The sequence below is a fragment of the Tachypleus tridentatus genome, chromosome 11 (genome assembly GCF_004210375.1).
Source record: "Tachypleus tridentatus isolate NWPU-2018 chromosome 11, ASM421037v1, whole genome shotgun sequence".
Classification (NCBI taxonomy): domain Eukaryota; kingdom Metazoa; phylum Arthropoda; class Merostomata; order Xiphosura; family Limulidae; genus Tachypleus; species Tachypleus tridentatus.
In genome coordinates this window covers 60,443,207-60,467,824 of record NC_134835.1, presented here as the reverse complement: position 1 = coordinate 60,467,824, position 24,618 = coordinate 60,443,207, and the positions used below count along the sequence as shown (strand labels likewise).

Sequence of the window (24,618 nt, the reverse complement as noted above, 5' to 3'; positions counted from 1 at the left end):
ATTCTGCTGCTGAGTTTGGCTGGGGACACCCATTTTGTTATTATGTGCATGCTTCTAGGCCTATGGATAAGAATATGGACCTTTCTTGAACATTGCCATTGTCTGAGAAACATGGTAGTAGAGATACTGGAAGGAAATATATACTTATATCACCATACTGAATTAAGGATAAAAGAGTCTAGGGACGTTATTTATTGGACGTTGAATGTAAGAAGTCTATTTTTTGCGTGAAACGTTTATGCAAATGTATGAAGTAAAATAATTCATGTTTTTAAACTTTTTATTATGATTGCATGGAATTTATGGGAAGTTGCAAACGAATCTTGGTGTACACGTGCATATCAACTGACGTGACTATTTATAAAAAAATACAACTTCACGGACGAAAATAACGAGTCACAAACTTACAAAGCAATGATTATTAATGTAAAAACTCATATCAGTAAACATCATAATCATAAAAACAAGTTTTGGTCGGTCAGTCACACTCGAATTCCCCGAATTTTGTAAGTCACAAGAATCCAATCACAAATATAGGAGCAAATAGCCCTAAGTTTTGGTACTTTTCCCTTTGTATAAGAGTCTGCCAAGTAGTAAGTTCCCTTGAGCAGTTCAGGCATTTTTATGTGCGACAATACATCATCCATATCATTATGATGTCAAGCTTGGCAGGATCTGATTAGGGTGTGTTTGTGTGTGTGTTTTCTTATAACAAAGCCACATCGGGCTATCTGCTGAGCACATCGAGGGAATCGAACCCCTCGTTTTCGCGTTGTAAATCCGTAGACTTACCGCTGTACTAGCGGGGGGCAATCTGAATAGGATCGAAGACATGGAAGTGCATTCACACCCTATCAACAACTGTGAAAAATAAGTAAAAAATTAGGACAAATCTATGCTTTTGAATTATTACGAAAAAAACTTTTGTCAAAAGAGACTGAATGTACTAATCATCTGTAGGGAAGAGGACGGCTTTGTTTCAAAAGAAGAAGAGTGTTTATGTAATCCCATGATCACCATATGTTTTAATATTTTAATCCAAAGGCACCAGTATGTGGCATGTTCATCCAGTTATATATAGTGGATTCAGGAGCAACGTGTAGCATGTTCTTGTGAAAGGAAATTTTATATTTCTCTTGTGTATTGCCATTTTTATTCAAATTTGTTTGTTGCAAGTGGTTTTCCATCATTTTGTTGGGCTTTTATGTCAGTTTGAGAAATAAATAATTAAGTACCAGCAAAAAAGGGAAACGTACTTTGCATAACTTAAAATTTAATAATGAGATTAACGTGTTAAAACCGTATAAAGAAAACTATATTGTCATTATAGTTAAAGCAGACTATATGGAAAAAATCAAACAGATCATTAATGACATTACCACTATTTCGAGACTGACTCTCGATCCAGCCGTTATTAATTAATTAATCAATATGTAATTTGTTAAACTCGAAGAAGCAAAATGTTATTGATGAGGAATCTTTTAACGATATTAGACCAGTATGTTTTCCCGCATTTTCTGTATGGATAACCAAAAATTTAAAAATTTAGTTGTCTTATTTGACCAGTCTTACCTGAAGTAAAGTGCTTTAACCAAAGATTGATTAAATTCTTATGTCTTTTCTTTCTTAATCTGTTTTACTTGTAAGAGCCGCACCCTAAAATAAACTTTTGAATTTTGTCAAGAAAATGATCAATATTAATTTTGTTGGTGATGTTTGTCTAGCGAGCTTGGATATTGTGTCGAGAAAATGATTAATATTAATTTTGTTGGTGATGTTTGTCTACCGAGCTTGGATGTTGTGTCGAGAAAATGATCAATATTAATTTTGTTGATGATGTTTGTCTACGAGCTTGGATATGGTGTCGAGAAAATGATTAATATTAATTTTGTTGATGATGTTTGTCTACGAGCTTGGATATTGTGGCTGTTTTAACAAACATTACACTGAACGAGACTATTGATTTCTGTATTAAGTTATGGTTAAGTAAAAATGAAGTTACATAAGATTTAAACAAATAAAACATTATAAAATTTGCTAATAAACAAACATTCTTTCATTTTAACTGGGTTTGTTTGAAGTTAAACACAAAGCAACACAATGGGCTACCTATGCTCTGCCCAACATCTCAACCCTGATTTTAGTGTTGCAAGTCCACAGACATACTTCAGTGCCACCGAGAAGTCAGTTTAAATGGGAAGATATTTTGTAATTTTGTAGAATATTTGATAATATATTGTAAATTCATTTATGAAACGACTTTTCATACAAATGTGAATAAACTAAATACCAGAATATGGGAAAGTTACAAACACTTATATTTTAGGGACATCGAAATTTATAACTTTAGGATCAGATAAGTGTTTCAACATTCTTTCAACAGTGAGTTCTAAAAACCGTCATGGAAAACAATTTATATTCAACACTGATTTTAATTTATTGCAAGAAAAGCTCAGACATATTGGTAATCATATGGACACGACCTAAGAGGCTTTTTTGTAAGATGTTCTACAAAGCTATCAAAGTCTCAGTATAATCCAATGTAGGTAGGCTTACGATAAACTAACCTCAAATTATTTTTCTTCACATAAATTAAGGTGTTCAGAAAGGTAACACACACACAGAATTTTATTGGTGTTCACAAGTAAAGATTATGTTATCAAATCTGTCGTTCGAATAGTTGACAAACAGGACCTGCGTTTTCTGTTGTTTGAAAACCACAAAAAAAAATGTCGTTCACGTAACGCTTGTAAACAAGTAGCTTAAATTCAGGAAGACAAACATTTAATCCTATTTGGTCGTTCACACACAGACACACATTATTCATGATCAGAGATAGGGTCAAACCCATTCTAACGCTAAATACAAGTCGCCATTAAACACAGAAATAGTGTTTAATACATTTCTTTGCTCGAAGTGTTTAAAATAATTAAAAGCAAAAATAATGAGTTTTCTTCTTCTTCTTTCACTTTTTCTTCCTATTTTATTGGTAATCATTAGAGATTGCAATAATTTGTAAAATTAAATGTACATATATTTTTATAATAAATACACGTATGTTTTTATTTATATGAAATTCCCCAACTCGAGTTAATGGAGTGAAAGTATGGTTAATATTTTGTACGTGGACGTAATAATGTTATAAAAACACGCAAGCACATCAATAAAATTGCATACTGCGTTCGATATTTTAACCGTTGTTTGAAACTGTAAGAATTACACTAGCAATTTTTTTTTGGCATTGGTGAAAAATGTAAATAACATTATCTTTATTAAAGTTTTCATTGCTAGTTTCAGTTGTTAATTGGTTATTTCACAACTAGGCTTAACAGTCAAACTTAAGCGCACGGGTGCAACAACTAAGTGTGAACTATGCTGAAAATACTGTGGTTAGAGCACTCGATTCACAAGTTTCTGGTTATGGAATCGAATCTCTTCACCGAATATACTTTCCATTTTAGCCATTAGAGTGTTATAATATGACAGTCAATAAAATTGTTTGTTGATAAAGAGTGGCCTAACAGTTGGTGGTAGGTGGTATTAACTAGCTGCCTTCCTTCTAATCCATGAGTGCTAAATTAGGAACGACTAGCACAGATAGTCCACGAGTAGCTTTGTGTGAAACTCAAAACAAACAAAGTAAGTCATAAAAAACTTACTTATGTTTTTCTTTATAATAGTATTATTATATTTGATTATATTGAATAATGGTAACGTGTTATGTTGAAGGCGAAAGGAACGAATGTCTGTTGGCTTTTATTAAAATGATTACTCTCCCAATTGCTTTTGGATTTTTGTGTTTTACATAAGCTCTCTCGACATGCGTGTTTAATGTGACCTTACACTGCGGTCGATAAGAGTGGAGGTAAAGGCAAAATATATTTTGAAAGTCTGCGCAGTCTCTGAAGGATTGCTTCACTGCAGGATAAATTGATTGCTGACGTAATGCTCATGAAACATGAAGACTACATAAACGGTTGCCTTTGTCTGATGTTAAATCGCACTTTCTGTGTTTTGATGCTGATGTTATAAGTCTGGTTCTTTGGTTGCTGTGGTAAGTGTTTCATTAATGCTAATACAATATTTATAGGCTATACTATACATGTGGTCATTGACTACTGCCAAAATGACCACTGAGAAATACAAATGCTTCACTTTTTCGTTAGAAATAACAAAGATATTTATGACAGGTGACATTTCAGCTGAACTAATAAGCACAGTGATATTTCTCATTGCTAGAACTGTGGACTGATTGTCAAGGCATTTATGTCAGTTCCATGTTTCTTAGCTGGCTATTGAAAATACATTTATATTGATAATAAAATATTTAATTCATTTTTAGGTGTATTTTTGTAAGAAATGAATACGGATGATAGGTTTACATCTAAATTCAGTTTTCTTTCTTTCTATAAAATAATAATTTCATATTTTATAATCAGAATATCCAGTCGTTTGATGTAACAGATTAAATTATTCAAAATAAAAGTCTTGCCTGTTTTTGCTATTTCCTTTAAAAATAAAGGACAAACTTTGTGTCATAATACTTCATTATTACTTATCCCTTGTCTGGAGTGCCTTTATTTAGGTTTATATACAGAAAGTGTTGCGTCCGAGCTACTGTAGATTATTAATTATTCTGCAGATTTAAAACGTCAATCATTTGCCATCTTAATTAATGGCGATATCACGTGGAATAGGTACTATAAACGTTCGTGAACTGAGTTATCTTGTTAAAATGAGTATAATATTAGTTTTCAGAGGGGCTAATAAAATGTTGCACTTGACGAAAAACTTTTAACGTGTATTAATTATGTGATAGATGTTGTTTTCTTACCGCAGATCAAAGAAAATATGTTAAAACTTGATAAGCTCAAGCTAAACTGTGATTATATTGAATTGAGAAACAGTGAAACAAAAACACACTTACGCTAATATAAATCGTTCTGCAAATGTGTACCAATAAGTGCAACTTTTAGCTCATCTATAAACATCTAGAGATTGTTTACTTCTGTTTGACACCAGGTGGGTTTGAGTTACATATCTTCATCAAGGATTTTGAGGTGAGTTTATGTTATATAATGATATATGGGAATTATTGAGACGAAGTGGTGGTATATAATATATGGCAACATACTGGAACTATCGATATATATTTACGAGATATAATACCATACTGGAATAGCTTAGCTGGGGTGACGCTACATAACTTAAAGGGATTACTTTGACAACTCAATTAATGAGATTTACTAAGATGGTATGATGTTACATACTAACATCTTGGAATTACTGACATGGATTTATGTTATACACCGATTACTGAGATGGGTTCATTTGTAAACCAGTGTGTAAAAATTACTGAGATGGGTCTACATTATATACAGTTATAAAGGGGTTACTGAGATGGGTTTATATCATTGACAGAATATTGGAATTACATTGTCGGATTTACATTCTACATTAGTGTATTGAGGTTACTGAGATGAGTTTATGCAATAGATCAGCGTATAAGAATTGTTGAAATAGGGTGACATTACATACTAATATATGGAAGTTACAGAAAAGGGGCGACGTTGTATACCAGTACAAGAATTACTGAGACTGGATTATGTTATACAGCAACAAACGGGAACTGCTGAGAAGGTTGTAACTGTATATACCAACGTAAGGGTGATAATACATAACAAAACAAGGGAATTATATTGATGGGTGTACTTTATATGCCAGTTAATGGGATTTTCTGAGATGACGTGACGTTATATATCAACTCATGGGAAATGTTAAGACGTAGTGACGTTATAAACCAAGTAGTGGGAATTACTGAGATGTAGTAATGCTACATAACAACATTGAATTATACTGAGATGAAATTACATTACGTTGAAATATGTAGGAGTTACTGAGATGGAATGATATTATATACCAAATTATTGAGATGGACTTATGCTTTATTTTGTTTGTTTGTTGCAAAGAAAAAACTACACAGTGGGCTATGCTATGCCCATTATGAGTATGGAAACCTGGTTTTTAGCGTCATAAGCTTTTTAAACATACCGCTGATTCAATATAGACAAATATTGAGGAACTACGGAGATTGGTTTACATTACATATCAGTATATGACTGACATGGTGTCTTGATATAAACCAACATATCGGAATTACCGAGACGGAATGACGTTATGCACAATTATATGAACACATCTGAGACATATGTTATATACACTAATGTACGGGAATTGCTGAAATCTAGCGGTTACTTACTAATGTATGGGAATTACTGAAATGGTGTGAAATTACGTAAATATATATAGAAATTACTGAGTTAGATGGTGTTACATATCAACATATGGGAATTACTGAAAAGTAGTGAGATTACACAAATATATGTATGGGAATTGCTAAGATGGGATGGTATTGCACACCAACATGTGAGTATAACTGAAATAGAGTAGCGAATAGATATTTTTAAGCGTAAACATGACGAGCGTAAAATATTCATGTTTATAAAATGTTTTACAATAAACGTTGGATGCAATTGAAAATGAAACAGATTGTTTGTTTGTTGTTAGAGCAATGCCACTGGGGGGTATCTGCTGTTTCCACCACGAGGAATCGAACCCTTGATTTTACAAGCCAATATCACTCTCTGGACACAAAACCAGTAAAATATTAAATGTCGTTAGGCATTTAGAATTACTTCAAAACCTTTAAAGTAAAACTCTAAACAGTTACCCTTTTATAAGAGTACTTTTAACCGCGAATAGAAGAAATTATAATAATATTTTACTTTGCGTTATAGGTGCATTTAACTATTCTTATATCTTCTTATTGTTACAATGTCACGAATTTGTAAGGATAATAAATTATGACACTGATATAAATGTCTGTTTTATTGTTAAGTAAAATACTGCACAACAGGCTGTCTGTGGTGTATCCACTACGAGTATAGGCACCTAGTTTTGATTTTTTGGTATTCCAATTAGATGGCAAACTGTCATTATGTCTTTCTTCGTCTTCCCTCAAAGATGGTTATTTCCGGTGTTCATTCATGTGAAACTATTATTTTCACAGCCTCATATCTTGTAATGTCTCATACAGGTTTAACTTATTTACTCTACAATCCAATACAAGTTCTACTAGTCATTAATGTATCAAGACACACTTCAGTGTTTGGTTCTATTATGGCCTATTTAGTAAGTGTAAATTTAATTTAACAAGTTCTGATATGAGAATTTCACTTCTTGGTAGTCCAATTTCTGTTTTCTGGTTATCACAGGAAATAGAACCTCTTGTGCAGTTAACTTTGTATTCTTAACAGTCTTGATTGTAATTGCTAGGTTTTCTACATCTATAACAAATCCACCTTTCTGGTATCCTTTGGAAGGTGTCATTACTCCCTTCAAGCTTTTTCATGTTATACTTGAAGCATCTATTATCTTTTGGTTTATTTCCTTCATTATGTGTAACTAACTGTCTAACGAATTATTTTGGTTGTTTTTACACTAGTGATCCCGTCGCGCCAAACATGCTTGCCCTTTCAGCGGTGGGGGCGTTATAATGTGACGGTCAATTCCACTATTCGTTGGTAAAAAGAGTAGCCCAAGAGTTGGTGGTGGTTGGTGATGACTAGCTGCCTTCCCTCTAGTCTTACCTTGCTAAATTAGAGACGGTTAGCACAGATAGCCCTTGAGTAGCTTTGTGCGAAATTCAAAAACCAAACAAACACTAGTAATACACAAGTAGTTTTATGGCATCTCTTTTCTTTTTAAACATGTATTCTGTCGCCCCTCTCGCATACCACATATCAAAATAAAACACGTTTTAAAATGTCAAGTATCTTGAGGCAAATAATTTTAATTTACTTAATAACTTATTGTTAAGGATGTGCTTAACTTGCAACTAAATGAAGCCTATTTTTGGCTGAATTATCAATATACTCATCAGAGATCTCCCTCTCTCGAAATCACTGTTTTGTTGATTTTTATCAGAGCAGAAAACATTCATTCTCATAGGTATGCTGATGCGAAGGGCAAAAACATCTCTACTGTCTTCTGCAAATTGTGTCTAGAACTTCCTAAAATATTTTGTCTTAAATTCTTCCTGAAGAGTTTTTATAAGTGAATAGTTCTATGAGCTTTTCTTAAGCTGTATTTTGCATGTGAGAAGTTATGATTTATTGATTATTTGGAATTAAGCACAGTGCTATACAATGGGCTATCTCTTCTCCGCCCACCACGGGTATCGAAACCCGATTTTTAGTGGTGTGAGTCCGCATGTATATCGCTGTGACAGTGGGAAGTGAGAAGTTATGATATCATTAAATTGATTTCAAATCGAATTGCATTAATCTGTTGATTCTAAGAATGGCTGTGCTAGTTGCAACTGAAGCTTTTTGAGATGAATGGAAGCAACATCATGAATAGGATTACTTTCTTTCTAGAATTCATCGATGCAAAAACACAGTTTTCATTGCGAAACTGTTTTTGTTTTCAAAATTATGAATTTTGTTCTCAGCTGTGCAATGCATTGAGTACCTTCGTAACATAAACAACCAGACACCCGTAATGCAGTAGGAACTTGTCCTATGTGGATCCCCTTTATCTACAAGCAATGAAAAACAGCGTGCTGTTCAAAGTTCTTGATTTCACAAATTCCATAACATTCAGGAGATTTGGTACAATTTGTTCTTGCTTAGAGCTACATTTCTTTTGAAACTGGTGTTTCTTTGTGTATGATGACGTGTATATATTACACCTGGAGAAAAAGCCTTTACTTTAGCCTTAAACACTTTCTTGTTTCTCATAAATGCAGCTGCCCCATCAGTGCATATATTGATAAAATTAATCGAGAAAAGGGTGTTTGTGGTGGAAAATCTCATCAACAAAAGAGAGTGAATGGACTTTCCTTCTAGTGCTTGGAAAAGCAAAATATTTTTTCATACACTTCCTGTTTGTAACAGTGTTGTGTAAATATCAGAAGCTGAGCTAAATTTACAACTAATATAGTTTTATTAAGTTGTTTGGCGAATTTCAAACTGTACTAGTGTGTGTTATCAATTTTATTTTATGTCAGCAGAGATTACACCTAAACGCCTCGCGAAAGTCATGTCTTACGAGCTCCGCTATATCTTTTTTATACACGATTTCGTACATTATTATGATAGCAGGAAGAACTAACGTCTCTGTTATATTGTGTGGCTTCGTGTTTTTCCAATCTAGTAAGATGCTTCTAAGGAAGCTTTCAAGGCTTTTGATGAAACAATGACTCGCTTTTTAAACAAGCTGCTTTGTCTTTTCAATGGTTCATTTGTTACTTAAAGAATTCTGTTTTACCCACATACTCAGAATGTTGTTGTTGTTTTGAATTAAGCACAAAACTACACAATGAGCTTTCTGTGCTCTGCCCACCACAGGTATCGAAACATACCGCTGAGTCACTGGGGTGCTACTGAGAGTGTTTGGTTTTCCAATGCTTTGTAAGTTTATCTGGCTTCATGCTGTCATTTGTTAAAATCCTCAAACAAATAATTCATTATGAATGTTCCTCATTATTAAAAACTCTCTAAGTGAAACTAACTTTTGAATAATCCTCCTGGTACTTGTGAACTTTAGTTTTGTGTTTAGTATAACTACAGAAGCAGAAGAAACAGAAACCGTGGAAATACTTGGTTCACTTTGTCAGTCTTCATCATTGTCATCATTTAATGAATCCTTTTCAAGTCTTCTTGAAGAAACATGAGATAGTTTTCTGTTAGTGTGTAACACCCACTTATTCACGTTTTTGACAAACTAGCGAATGTACACTAAATTAAAAAACTTGAAACTAAAAAGATGATTAAGAAGAGGGTATTGCTCCTCAGGTTTTTGAGTGTTTTGAATAAAATTAATTTTCTAAATGCTGCACTTATGATATATAAATAGCATCAATTGTTATTTTGCATCTCTTATTTAATTAGGTGCAACAATAAATGCACAGTGATAAAACGACAAATGCATTGGAGGTTTAATTAGGTAAGTGGGGGAATGAGATATTAATTAAACAGGTTTATGGATGACTGATCAGCGTAACCTGTCAATTCAGTTTATAAAGTAAAGCAAAACAGTTAGTGGTTTAAAGGGCAACAGATTACAAATTATTGACAGTAAACAGTGAGGCGTAGATAACAGTAACTACCTTCATATCTTACGCCTGAACTTAAAAGAATAAAACTGTTCAAATATATAATCATTTTTATAATAAATATTATTTCCGTGAATTAAATGCACAAAATTTTGGCTGTGTAACCTCTCTTTCTCTTTACTTTTTAGTGCCGAATTGACTTCTATTTGTTCCTTCTGCAGCAACTCTATTTGTATACATATATAGTACATGTAATTTTCCAGTGTTAGCAGTAGTAATAATCACACAGTAGGCTTAAACACCTTTTTTGTTTCAAACTTATATTCCGGACATAATTTACACGTTTCTACAGTGACAAGTGCAAATCTCCTACTGATTTTCTGCACCTCTTGGCGACACGCTTCACATTTTACTCACCATTGTTCTAGACTATCGTTATCGTGAGTTCATGTTTCAACAGAACTTCATCTGACAATTCCATGACTTCAAGATGGCATTTTCTATTGTTTATATGCAAGCTTAATGGATTCTAGTTCTATACAAACTGCATAGCTTCCTGTAAAGATGTACATCTATTTTTGCTTCAGTTAAATTATTACATTGTTATCTGTTATGTCGACGTCTTTAAAGTGGTCATGCTTCAACAAATCATCATTTCACGAGAAGGATTTTGGGAAGATAATTGGGCAAGCCTTTCCACATCTTTTGCAAATGTGGCTAATATCTCTTCTTTCCTTTTTACTCTGTTCCGGAACGTTGCTCAGGATTTTTTTCTGGTGTGTCACCTTAGATTTGTTATATAAGACGGCTACCAGTGCCTGGTTGTTATTACGACTTTCAGCTGGAATGTCTTAATGTGGTTGAACTGAGCCTTTTATTATTCTTCTTGTACTTTTCCAACATAGTCTATTTATTTTTCTACTGACTGAACAGCTAATTTCGGAAAACCAAATTTAGTAATGTCATGGCTAGAGTAGTCTAGAAATTCCTTCTGTAACAAGTGGCATAGCAGGAGAGTCAACTGATTTAGACCAAATAAGTACTCCTTTCTCGTAATTGATCGCAAATGGTGTTTTCAGTTGGAACTCTTGGACCAACGTAGAAAGAGATGTATCTGACTTAAACTTTGCATTTAATAATTCATTCACCGGATATTTTATTCTATCATTCATGTTCTTTTCTTCTTAGTCAATTCTGTTATCATAATCTTGCTACACTTTTCAGTTTTTCCGTTACAGCCTTCCCATACTTCTCCATTTTAATTGTTTGTAATCTCTCTCTGTACATTTTTTACAGTCACATTGATCTCGACTTCACTCAGATTTAGCCCCCCAGTGTCTGCGGACTTACAACGCTAAAACCCGGGTTTTGATACCCGTGGTGGGCAGAGCACAGATAGCCCATTGTGTAGATTTGTGCTTAATTCAAAACAACAACACTCAGATTTATTTTTGATGTTTATTCATTTATAAATAGTAGGTCTCTTTCTTCCAGCCTCCCCCTCTCCCAGTGGCACAGAGGTATGTCTGCAGACTTATAACGCTAGAATCCGAATTTCGATACACGCGGTGGGCAGAGCACCTGTAGCTTATTGTGTAGCTTTGAGCTTAATTACAAACAACAACAACTCATTCTTTACAATTTCTTTGTAAAGTTCCTGCCACGTTCTTTTACTTTTCTCCAGTAAATTTCTTACTGGTATTTTTCTTTTATTCTTAGTTCTATTTTGATTTTCTGTAAAGTTCTCCTTGGTTTGTTCGATGTACAAACAAAACTGGTCATTGTAAGCATTAATAAATAAACTAATTATTTCGAAAATTGTTTAATTTCGAAGTTTAATTCCAGGAAGATCCCGTTCAATCTACATTTTGAGCAAGGTGTGTTATTGGATTATACAAGTTTCGGAGAATTTCACTACTCATCAGTAACCCTGAACACAAGTGCAAGGTGTCAAATATACTGTTGTGTGAACGTAACTTATATTCACTATGAGTAAAAAAACAAACAAAAACCTATACACTGGATAGTTGAAGTGAAGGAAAAGTGTCATTAGCCACTATAACTATTCATTATAACAGCAGGTGTAATACATAAACTTAATATTTACACAAGTGTTTAATTTATTTTGCGATTTAGTATTTAATTTTGTTTACGTTTTATAACAAGAGGTGTGCTTCGTTTTAAATTTTGCCCAAGGCAATATCCGTCATTAATTTAGTTGCAAAACACTAAAAGAAAGGCAACTAGCCATCACCACCCACTTCCAACTCTTGGGATGCTCTTTTGCCAACAAAAAGTGGGGCTGACTGTCATATTGTAACATCTCCACGGCTGAAAGGGCGAGTACGTTTGGTAGGATGGGGATTTGATCTCGCGACACGCAGATTACGAGTCAAGTGCCATATCCACCTGACCATGGGAGCCCCTCATAGCACGCAACTTAAAAATTAACAGTTATAACAAGTTTGGTTTCATAACTGGGTAAGAGTCGTACGTTATGTTTGCAATTAAATTGTTGTTGAGGCTTTACTAATATTGTTGACGTCGCAACACTCGAACCTTCGCTATTTTTCTCGTTACCTTAACGGAGTATTGTTATAGGCGACCAAGTGAGCTTAAGTTAAGAACTAAATAAGTAGCATAGAGAAAAGTGCAGCTCATTCAGAAAATTAGTTAATGAAAGAAAACGTGAAATTAGCCGACGTGAAGATGATTTGCCATAAGGGGCGATATTTTAAAGTGAGTTTCACAGTTTATTTTAGATAAGGAAAATAATTTGTCTTGTCAAACGGTGTTCTAAAGTAATTAAATCCTTCTGTGTAAACACTGACGAAAAGGAGACAATTAGTTGAAGTTCAGATTACAGCAGTGGTAGCCTATGAGATAGCGTAAATAAATTATTCACTGGTACTATTGTGTGAAGAATTGAGGGACTGGCAGATCTTCTAGTACGTGAACAATTCATGATCGCGTGCTCAACACACACGTCACTGTTCCAGAAGGAAAGAACACCAAAAGAAGCGGATTAGATGATAAAGTTGGCAGAACAGTACATTGGAGTATAACTGGCAAGTCTAAGAATAACCAGCTAAAGTCGAAACCAGTGGTGGTGGACTAGAAGCAAGACGCCATCAAAAGTAACAAGAACTCAATGAACAAAAGAGAAAAGATGCTCTGTTTGTTATAAAACGAGGCACATTACAAGTGAGTGCACGCCTGTCACCTATAAGCAACAGCAGAAAACAAAAAAATGCTATATTTGTTATAAAGTGGGACACATTGTGAGAAAATGCAAGCCTTCCACCAACAGCCAACAACATAAATCTCAATATAGTGCAGCTGGAGCTATAAGTTTATAATGACTATTCCCAATGGATGCAGTTGCCAGAAGAAACTTAATTAAGAAAACACTTCAAATTCACAACAAGAAAGAAGTGCCATTTTTATGATTGTTCACTGCAAGACTAAAGGTCAGCTTATTTTAAAACAACTAAATATTGTGTGTTGTCTGTTTATTGTTCGAATTTATCGCCAACAAGTTTCAGACACCTATTGTAAAAAAAAAAGCCCATATACAAAAACCCAGACAAAAATCAAATTAAAAGAATTGTTATTCAATGATTTTCAGGTCGTAAAGTATATTGTTTTGAAAGTTAATATGCATTAGGTTCAGGGTATCATCAATATATATAAAATATGTGTGTGTATATATATGTAAATTAGGTTTAGATATAATATTTGAAAAATTATTATCGACATACATTGAATTTTCTCAACTATAAACAACACAATTTATATAATTAGTTTCAAGTTAGAAATTTATAGTTCAGTAATGTTAAATGTAGCTACACAAATTTAAAGCAAATAAAATATTCGTAAAATTAATGTACTGTTAAGTAACTTTTACATTTAAGTTAATACTTGAGAAACCTAAATTTACTATAAAATTTGGAAAATGAAGTGTACTATATCTATGAACTTTAGCTTATGTTAAACATTTTTCATTTAGTTACATTGTTAAACAAGTCAGCTAAATGTATTATGAAACGTAATTAAAAGAGCTATCTCCCTAGTGACACAGTAGTGTGTTTGAGGACTCACACCACTAGAAGCCGGGTTTCGAAACCCAGGGTGACTAGAGCACAGATAGATCATTGTATAGCCTTGTGCTTAATTCGAAACAAATGAAATAACTAATTTATTTATTAAATAAAATTATCGAGATTTATTGTTTTGTAAATATAAGAACTAAAATGCTTAAATCTATCATATTGTCATTTGTTTGTTAGTTAAAATGCCTAGAAAGGTCTAGGGATATGATGTCAAGTTTTTCAACTATACTGGAAGCAAAGCTGTAATAACGAGATAGTTGTGGATCTATTTCAGGATAAAGTACTGAATCAGTCAATGTGTTATCGTGAAATATTTGGAGCTATTTGTTATCGCGCTCGTTGAGTTTGTTAAAGTAAGTTTATCTGTTTTACATTAGTTAACTTAATATTTAACGTAGGCCTGCAACAAGTTACAACAGTGTACAAATATTCAAGATTGTAGGAAGGTTTAAGGAGGAAGTAAAGTGGTTTGTTCTCATGGACCAAATACTGAATTATTTTTTTTAGAGAATTTAAATGAACTCGCTACAGTAACAGCACTAAAACACCAGGTGCCAGAAGTAGAATTTATTTTTGATAAAAATAGGATAAAATCTTAACTGCTGAACATGATGACCATGAGTCAAAGAGTGAAAGCAAAACATAACTTGAAGTGATGAAATTATTAAGACAAGATCAAGAAGAAAGGGACCGAAAATTATAAGAATGAGACAAAAAGTTTAAAGAAAATTGTCAGGGTTTTAAATAACGAGTGAGCTGAGGTGTCTTCTACAGTAGGTGTCTATGACTTGTTGGCAATAACCTTGACAACAAATGTTTTAAAATAATGTATTCAATACAAGTCAAACTCATGTATAAATTTTTTTACAGTATAGGATACCACATTTATATCTCAAATTCTAAATAATTATCTTTTCTCGTGAAAAGCCCACTTAACCTTGTGTAATCACTTTAGAATCCAATTGACAAGACGAAGTATTTTTCTTTTCTACTCTTCTCACAATAGTATCAGTGAATTATTCACTTATGCTACCCCGTGGGTTACCACTGTTATATCCTGAACTTCAAATAATTGTCTTCTTTTCGTCAACGTCTGCACAGACGAGTTCAGTTACTTTAGAACACCCTTTGACAAGACAATTTTTTTTCTTCTTATCTTTGTTCAACTGTGAAACTCACTTTAGAATATCGCTCACTACGGCTAAACTAACGTCTAACTTTATTTTCACTAGCTTAACGTTTTCTGACTTCTTTATTAACTTCCGTTGTTACGCACAAAGCTACACAAAGGGCAATCATTTATACCAGCAACAGAAGAATACACTACATTTATTTATCTATAATGTAACTTTTACTTTTGTTCTATGTTATTGAAGTTAATTATACTTTTATTGTAGAAACAAACCATTTTTTTTCCAATTCATATCTTTGGTCTAACATATGAACTTGTATTCACAGCAGACACAAACAATGTGGTTGTCATAGTAACCGATAAGTAGTATGCTCGAAAGTTAATGAATTCGTATAACGTCTGACGTGAAAATAAGTTTCATTAGAAAACATAAATCATTTTGTGATTTCATAATTCCTCAATATAAATACAAGAGGCGTGAATATTTGTAACCTTAAATTTCTGTTGCATCATGTTTAATTTTTTTCCTTTTTTGTTACCATACTTCAGTATCTGAGTTCATAGATTTATGGAAAGTGGTCAGATGCAAATATTTCTTACTTTGAGTATGTACTCTAGTGGCTACATTCAAGCTCTTTAAGGCTTAAATAAAGGTTGTTTATGGTATGCCAACTCATATATATTATTAATATAAACTGAATTATCACATTTTGAGAAAATTAAAAAAAAATCCAGTATGTATTTTTACGTTACTTTTTATATAGCCGAAGAAAATAAAAAAATCTAATGTTAGATATATTATAATGCTTGGAATTTATACTAAAAAATGTCTAAAACCTTCACCTAGTGTTTGTTATCTATAAACATTAGTTATTGTGTAAAAAAAAGTTATTTTTACCCGATCAATAGTGTCTGGTATGTTTTACGCCTACGCTCTAGAAGTCGTAGTTATCGTTATTAAAATAGCTGAATGGAAAGCAGTTGGCAATGACGTAATGACCTGCATTGCCGATCGTAGGTATATTTTTGGCATTTGTGTCATTAAGCTGATACTTTAATTATATTTTTGTGTGGTTATATTCAGGTAAACTACAAAAAAACCGAAACAACAGTTATTATCTTGGGCAAAATCAGATTTGTTTATTTTAACACAGAGAATGTAGGCTACAATTGCGGCTTCTGGTTGTGTATTAATTGATGTGTAGAGTATAAAAGCATTAAACTTTTCATAATTCACTAGACTTCACTTTGAAATCTTAAATTCAAGTTACGAGCATGTTGTTAGTATTGAATACACTCACCTATAGCAGCAAAGACAAACTGTCTGACAAACAAACGTTTTTTATTTAAGTTTTTAAATAATTTTGCTTAACCACGTGTTAAAAAGTATTATTGAAAATAATTTATTTATTATATCTGTATTTATTAGGTTGAGGAATAATTCGTGAGCGTTTTTAAATAATTTCATTCAAGCATTACATGCAAGACTATACAATACTTCAATGCATGAACACATTACACCCAAAACATTTATTATGATACTTTATTTCATGTAATACCTAGGTATATAGTATGCATTGTTTTAAACGAAATTGCAAGAAATTAATTGCGAAAAGCAGATGGTGTCGAAAATGCTCGAATTTGTCCACTTGACATTCCATTTAATGAACTGAAAATGAAAGCAAAAATTAAAGACATATGAAAATCAAACACACCATCTATTAGAGCAAAAAATTATCTACCAAATGACATGAAATATTTTACGAAAGCGTTTCATTTATGAATATATTTGTTTAACTTGAAAAACGCTCACGAATTATTCCATACCCCAATATTATATTGTAGCCTTAAACGATATATTGTTCTGTTGTAGTTATTTCGCTGGCAGGTTCTTTTACATTATTTTGTGGAAATAATTTAATGCCCAGTCCGCTTTGCGAGAAGAAATGCGTGTATTTCATTCACAATACTTCTATATAGACGTTTACACTTTGTAATTTGTAATAGGTCTTCGTTTTCAGATGAAAACTGGTATAAGGTTTGGGTATAACGTGGTTATTCTGTGGAATACTAGATAGTATTTTTTGTTTTGGTTTAGTTTTTGAATTTCGCGCAAAGCTATCTGTGCTAGTCATCTCTAATTTAGCAGTGTAAGACTAGAAGGAAGGCAGATAGTCATCACCACCCACCGCCAACTCTTGGGCTACTCTTTTACCAACAAATAGTGGATTGACCGTCACATTATAACGCCCCCACGGCTGGGAGGGCGAGCATGTTTGATGCTACTGGGATTCGAAACCACGACCCTCAGGTTACGAATCGAGCGCCTCAACCACCTGGCCATGCTATGCCACTAGATAGTGATCACGTATGAAAAACTCAACTCAGTAATATTTCTATGTCTACAGAGCTATTGAACCTCCAAAAGCAAGCGGAAATAATCGAAATATTTTATAGCACTGCACGTAAAATGAAATGCCATTTCAACAGTGAAATCTTGGTTGAAGGAGATAATAAACAAATTGTGTTTCTGTAAGACTTACAAACATATAAACTATATATAACTGCATTGTAAGATGTCAAGTTCAGCGTGCAGCAAAGAAGGGAAAAGCATATAAAATACGCATATATCCAATACGACTGAGGTGCGGAAAATGTTTTAGCCGCTCTGAGAATCTTTTATATCAATAGAGACAAATGTATATCCAAATTGAAAGACCCAAAAACCAGCGTGGAGAAAAGAAAACAATATATTATTTTAAGTACAAATATGGAAAACTAGTTTCTAGGACTGCAAGTTCCCAGACACATTGTGTGCCATTGGGGGGGGGTCTGTTTTTAATAAGATAAGATCTTGAATAACAAATTAAAAATCACTCATTTTTATCCTGTGAACTTAGTTTTTAAAACTTACAAATTAAGTATTTTTTTCGTGTATTTTAGCTACTTAGGGAAGAACTATTCAGAAATTGGTTTACCAAAGGGAATCTATGACAAAATGTATCTTAGGAATTTTTTTTAACTTTAGAAGAAAAGAAAAACAAAGTTTTCGCTGTTAAGATTTTTTTCTGTCGTTGTCATTATGAGAAGACTTATGTTAAACTCAATTCATTTACTGGACTAGACATCTTAAGGTATAATGCAGTTTTTATATGTAAGTAGAGTTTGTAATAACTTCGAGTTTTTTCAGTTCACAGACGCTTCAAAATTAGTAAAACAATGCAACTGCTAAAATGAGAGATAAATGCACATCACAAATTTAGAAAATGGCTGAAGTTTTATGGTAAAAAAATTAACGTCCAAAAAATCGTACAGAAATTCTAATTGAATTTGAGTCAGTCTGTGATCTAAATTGGACATTGTAAATTCATTACAAAATAGAAGTTATTCTATAGGGTCAAGAGTAATTATAATTATTGGAATCTTATAAAATTTCCACTGGAAACTGTGAGTTGCAGTGATTCAAAATTTGCCTGATTATAAGGTAATTTTTATTATTAGTTTCCTTTAAAATTCAAGGTTTTTATTGTTATTAGAATATAAAAAATTTCTGCATTAAGACGAATTATGTTTGATTTCTTAGTTACGCTACATTAATTATTTCACGCCCACTGAATATCTGCCTCTATAAATAAATAGACAAAAACATCTTTATAACGAAAGATATTTCAGCTAACTGTTAGTCTTTATCGAATTTTTCTAAGCAAAGTCTAAAATATACAACGTGTACAATAAGTTGTTTTTAACATCACGACAATCATCACTTAGTTTATAAAGACAGCTCTTTTAGTTTGTTGAAACTTAATAATTCACCAAGACTTGCACCTTATTGGTTTATCGGTAAGTCTGAGAGCTCACACTGGCTAGCGCGGATAGCTCTCGCGTCGCTCTGCGCGAAATTCAAAAACGAAACAAAAAAAAAACAAATAAACAAAGCAATTGTGATCCCAGTAAAATATTGGGCCTTCCTGCAAGTAAACCTCAGTCTAGACAAGAATATGTATGTTTTTTTTTTACTGAGATGACTGTCTATGAAGACTTGACGCGTGATGTAATATAATAGGTATTCACTGGGATTAGAGAAATATCTTTTAAGTTTCCTAAAGTATGACAAACATATTATAAGTTAAGGCATGGAGATGAACGCTATATCCGTTACTTTACCTTAAATCAACTATTACGTGTTAGTTAATTATGCTGTGATCATGATAAAGTCTTGAAGAAGCCTCATGGCAACAGACCCAGTAATCTGAACAGAATTCATAATATAACTTTCTCAACTACAATCAGTGCAATGATTTACGATATGCGAGATAAACCAAAGCAGAAAACATGATAATACAGCCAAATCCTTCAAAACATGTGAGAAGTAAATTTAAAAAATGAAAAACGAAAACACTGCTTCTATAATAACGATATACATATTGCCAGTACTTTGAAAACGTAAGTCTGGAAATATCAGCTGTATCCAAATTATTTTGTAATTTTCTGTATACCTAGTTTATAAAACTAATTGGAAAACATTGTCTTCAAAGTTTTCCCTTGGTTTGTATTTAGAATACTAGACTACTTTGAGTTGTGGTACTTTTCATGTTTGCGTTCTTTTCTTCAGACATGTACGTTTCAAAGAAAGGACTATCGTTCATCTTGTATGACAACAAAGGGAAATGAATACATTCAACTCTCTTTTAAAGTTTAGGAAATGTATTTTCCTTTTAATAGTTACTGATAGAGAAAGGTTTATCGACCTAGCAATCGCTAAGAACTTTCCTAAATGGAAAAACTTCAACGTCTGGAAACATCCTTAATGACATTAAACATTGGCTTTGTGATAAACAAACAACCTTAGCCGATCAGTTTATGCCAATAATGTTTTGTACTTGATTGCCCAAACCTGGAAGAATACCAAACAAAATATTCTGAGCAAAGAGTTTACTGTGGTAATGCCCTGTATGAATGTTACAAATATAATATTCACGACACTGTTGTTATGAAAGCAGGAAAATGGTTGTTATTCACCTGGTAGCAACACAACTACCAACCTTCGAAAAGCTTGAACGCACAGTATAAATGAATACTTGGCTTTAAAGAAGTGAAAATTGATTATTTAATTGTAATTGTGTACTTTCCTCAAACTTTTTTTTATTAGGTGATACTTCACAGGCCTGGCATGGCCAAGTGTGTTAAGGCGTTCGACTCGTAATTCGAGGGTCACGGGTTCGAATCCCGGTCGCACCAAACATGCTCGCCCTTTCAGCCGTGGGGGCATTATAATGTGACGGTCAATCCCACTATTCGTTGGTAAAAGTAGCCCAAGTTGGCGGTGGGTGATGATGACTAGCTGCCTTCCCTCTAGTCTTACACTGCTAAATTAGGGACGGCTAGCGTAGATAGCCCTCGATTAGCTTTGCGCGAAATTCAAAACAAACAAAGCAATACTTCACGACCAGTGTGACATGTATGATTGGTTTGTTTGGAATTTTGCCTAAAGCTACACGAGGGCTATCTGAGCTAGCCGTCCCTAAATAGCAGCGTAAGACTAGAGGGAAGGCAACTAGTCATCATCACCCACCGTCAACTCTTGGGCTACTCTTTTACCAACGAATAGTGGTATTGACCGTAACTTTATAACACTCCCACGACTGAATGGGCGAGCATGTTTGTTGCGACGGTGATTTGAACTCTCAACCCTTAGATTACGATTCGAGCTCCTTAACCATCTGGCCGTGCTGGGCAAATTTTATAAGCGAGTTATGCTGTTTGGTTATTTCCTGCTAACATTCTTAATTACCACCAATAATTGTGGTTTTAAATAAGAAACTGATTGTAATCTTGATTCTCTGCATAAAGTGAATCAATGTCATATTTTACTTGCAGTTAATTTCTTAAAATTGGAATATTTCAAATTCTTTGGTAGTGAAATACTGCAAGTAATAAAATATTGCTATCCTTACAAATGAGTATCGTCATGAAAGTAGCTGTGATTGTGGTATAATTGTATGTCTTATGTTTTATGTATTGGCCGTTTTCTGGAATAGAACTTAAGACTGTTAACTAACATTCGATCTTGGATTCTACAAACATTATAGGATGTTCATTGGGGATAACTTGCCATACATGAATCAGTGAAGCATCAGCCGTGTTACCTATAATACGACAGTGTGAGGTTAAATATAACTTACTTATTCCAGGCCATAATAATCAACACCATTTATATCTGATGTTACACAAGTCTTGTTCACGGTGAATTTACTCTACTTGTGCATTCATGCACAAAGCCATTAGATGACACAGTGATGCTTTGTGGTTGTCCGTGCAGGGACTGCTGTCATCTTGTATGTGTAAAAGAAGAAGAGAAAAGAATGTTCTAACTAATTATTTTTGCTCTTCTTATACAACGAATACATTATAACATACGGCCTGCTGGGATGCACGTGTGAAGCTACCTGAAATCCATAAGTGTCTACTATGTATTGGCGAGGGAGATGTGGTGAATCAAGTTATCTTTGATAATGTAATTCGCAATGATACAGTATTTAAACAGGTAACATAACAAGTAGTTTTCAATATAACACACGTCTTGTTCTACAATGCGTTTTGAAGTCTGTATTCATATAAGAAATATTGTGGAGATAACCGTTGTGGTTAGCCGTTGTTAGGTAATTTAATCGCATTTTAACTTTAAGCTGTTATGGTTTATTTTATGTACATAATATTAGTTTAGTCATATGCAAGTTTTTGTTGTGTTGCAAAGGAACTTTCAAAGCCACCAGAGCATTTTCTGTACATCAGTCGTTTGGTGAAGTTGTCTAATTCATAGTTGATTTTTTTCTTGGGCTGAAAGACCATGGTTTCCAGGATCAAGGCATTCCACAAGCACATGAGGTCTCATCTTGCAGTGAGATAGTTCATCTATACGTCTTTGTTACGTGCATTGGCAACAGGTTGTGACAAAGTTATATTCTTGCAACATTGTTTTTCAAAGTGCTGCCATTTTTTCTGGATTTAAAATTTTTAGTAATCCCTTCAGTGAAGCATGTTCACAAGAATTCGTGAAATTCCTTCCATAAAAGTAGTGGTGATAGTGTTTCATGAAGACAGGCAGCAAGCAGCTCTTTCATTATTGTACGGTATCTACATTTGAGAACTGTGAGAATATGACCAGCATATGTAATTACACATTTTATTCTATCCTGCAACTACAGTAGTCCCAGTATGACTCTTTTATTGCTGGTTTCAGTGTTCAGGAGAAGTTTGATACTGAAATAGATCAGCATTGAAACATCCACCAAAGCAAGCTTTTGGGATTGAAATGCCTGATCACATTGTTCACTTTATTTGAAGTGTGCTTCCACTATAATAAGCATCGGTAATTGATAATGTTAACGCTATCTTTGAGAAGTTATTAATAAATTGTAGGTATTATAATGTGAAATCAAAGAAACTGAGAACTCACTTTGTCATGTGTCAAGGCCAATCTCTTACAGCAACTATGTTAGCCATTTTCATTGGGACTTCATCACTTTCAACAAGTTGATCATGAAACTTCACTTCTGTTTATATAAGCAAACATTTTTCTGTTTTTTAGTTTCAAGCCTACCTTTCACATACACTGGAAGATCATCTCCAGGTTTTTAGACAAGTGCTTAGAAGAATGGTTATACACAAAAACATAATTGACGTAGACAAAGCATCTCTTTCATTGCAGTTCCATGATTCTATCAGCCATTCAAAAGTAGCTGGTCTTTTACAAACACAAAATGAAATGATGAAGAATTCATATAAACCATCTATAGTGTTCAAAGCAGTCTTATTCCTGCTTTCCTTGTCTAGCTCGATTTACCGCTATCCAGACATTAGATTCAATTTGTTTAATCATTAGAAGCTTTCTAATTTGTCGAAATATTCATCTGTTTGTGGTAAAGGAAAGATGTTATACAGCCAAAATCAATGCAGAACCTTGGTTATCTTCTTTCTAGAGTCGATAAATCATTTTTCAAAGTATGTACGACTCCATCTTGCAGAATCTGCTACCTCCTTATTGCTTGAAGGATCTTATTGTGGTGGTTTATTTACTGGAGATACATCGCGTACGTCTGTGTTGAGTTACCATTATTTGTCCCATTTAGCCATCTGGCCTCACAAATACAGATGGCATATTCACCCAAGAGTCATTGGATTACTTTTGTTGCATTAGATCTAGATTGTTCGCACGATTGTTAAACAACACTCTTAGGTGTGAATGTAGTTTTGTATTAACTTGTTTTCAATGTGATGGATGCAACCTTAGCATCAGTTACCTACACAAACCAAACGCCATTCAGGCTTGATAGAGCTGGACTAACAACTAAAGTCTTTGGTGATAATATTTTTCTGTGCTTTCCTACCCTAAAACCAGTTTGCAAGTGTGACTTGAACTTTCTTAGTTTTTGTAACATTTGCCATAGCATATACTACTGGTATTGATACCCTTGCTTATTTTGCAGCTTGGCAAAGTATTGATGTGGTTGTGTTACATGTTATAATTTATCTTGGACATGTTTCCAAGTTATTATGTTACGTACGTTACATATTATTATTCCAAACAGCTGGAAATATTAATTTCAATTTTGAAGTTGTTTAAATTTAGATATATATGAAATATATGATATTTGCCATCAAGATTAATAAACACAGTTTCTCTCTTAAAATAAATATGTTTTAATATAAAAAACACATCCAAAGATAATATAATTTATAGTAACAGTTATAACAAATAGTTATTTATAAACGAAAGTTTTACAAACTCACAAACATTATTCAGTCTTCTATTAGATTTTGAATGTAATATTTTATCGACGGTTCAGATCCACAAGGCGCAAATTACTTTTATGTTGATACACAGATATACTTCACTTGACGAGAATGTTAGTTTGCTCTATTCTTGTTTAGCCTAACACAGTTTACTAGCTTACTTTTCACAGAGGGAGATAGATATCTAATGTCTTCGTAGAAATACTAACGTCTGAAGTTAATTCTCTGAAGTTGAACAGTTCACAATATTCGAAATCTCTTAACATTCCTGGTCAGATTCTGTACTTTTCTAATTAGTAAGCGTTAATCACGTTTATTGCTTCCGAGGCTTATAGCATACTGAGTGTAGCTGGCAAACAATAATCTATTACTTTACTGTCTCTCGGCTAGCTTTTATAGTAATCACGCAAGATTCTCGAACGTTCAATAATGTTCGAAGATACGCTAGTATTGTCGTAAACCAC

General features: G+C 33.4%; 1 protein-coding gene across 1 annotated transcript in view; it reads left to right on the top strand.

Moving 5' to 3' along the window:
- The first annotated feature begins 3,913 nt into the window (after positions 1-3,913).
- The window catches only part of LOC143232251 (uncharacterized), a 39,832-nt gene continuing 19,127 nt past the window's right edge, over positions 3,914-24,618 (top strand). Inside the window, exon 1 of the mRNA XM_076467418.1 lies at positions 3,914-4,054. The gene's annotated coding sequence lies outside the window, so the exon portion shown is untranslated. The remainder of the gene's footprint in view (positions 4,055-24,618) is intronic.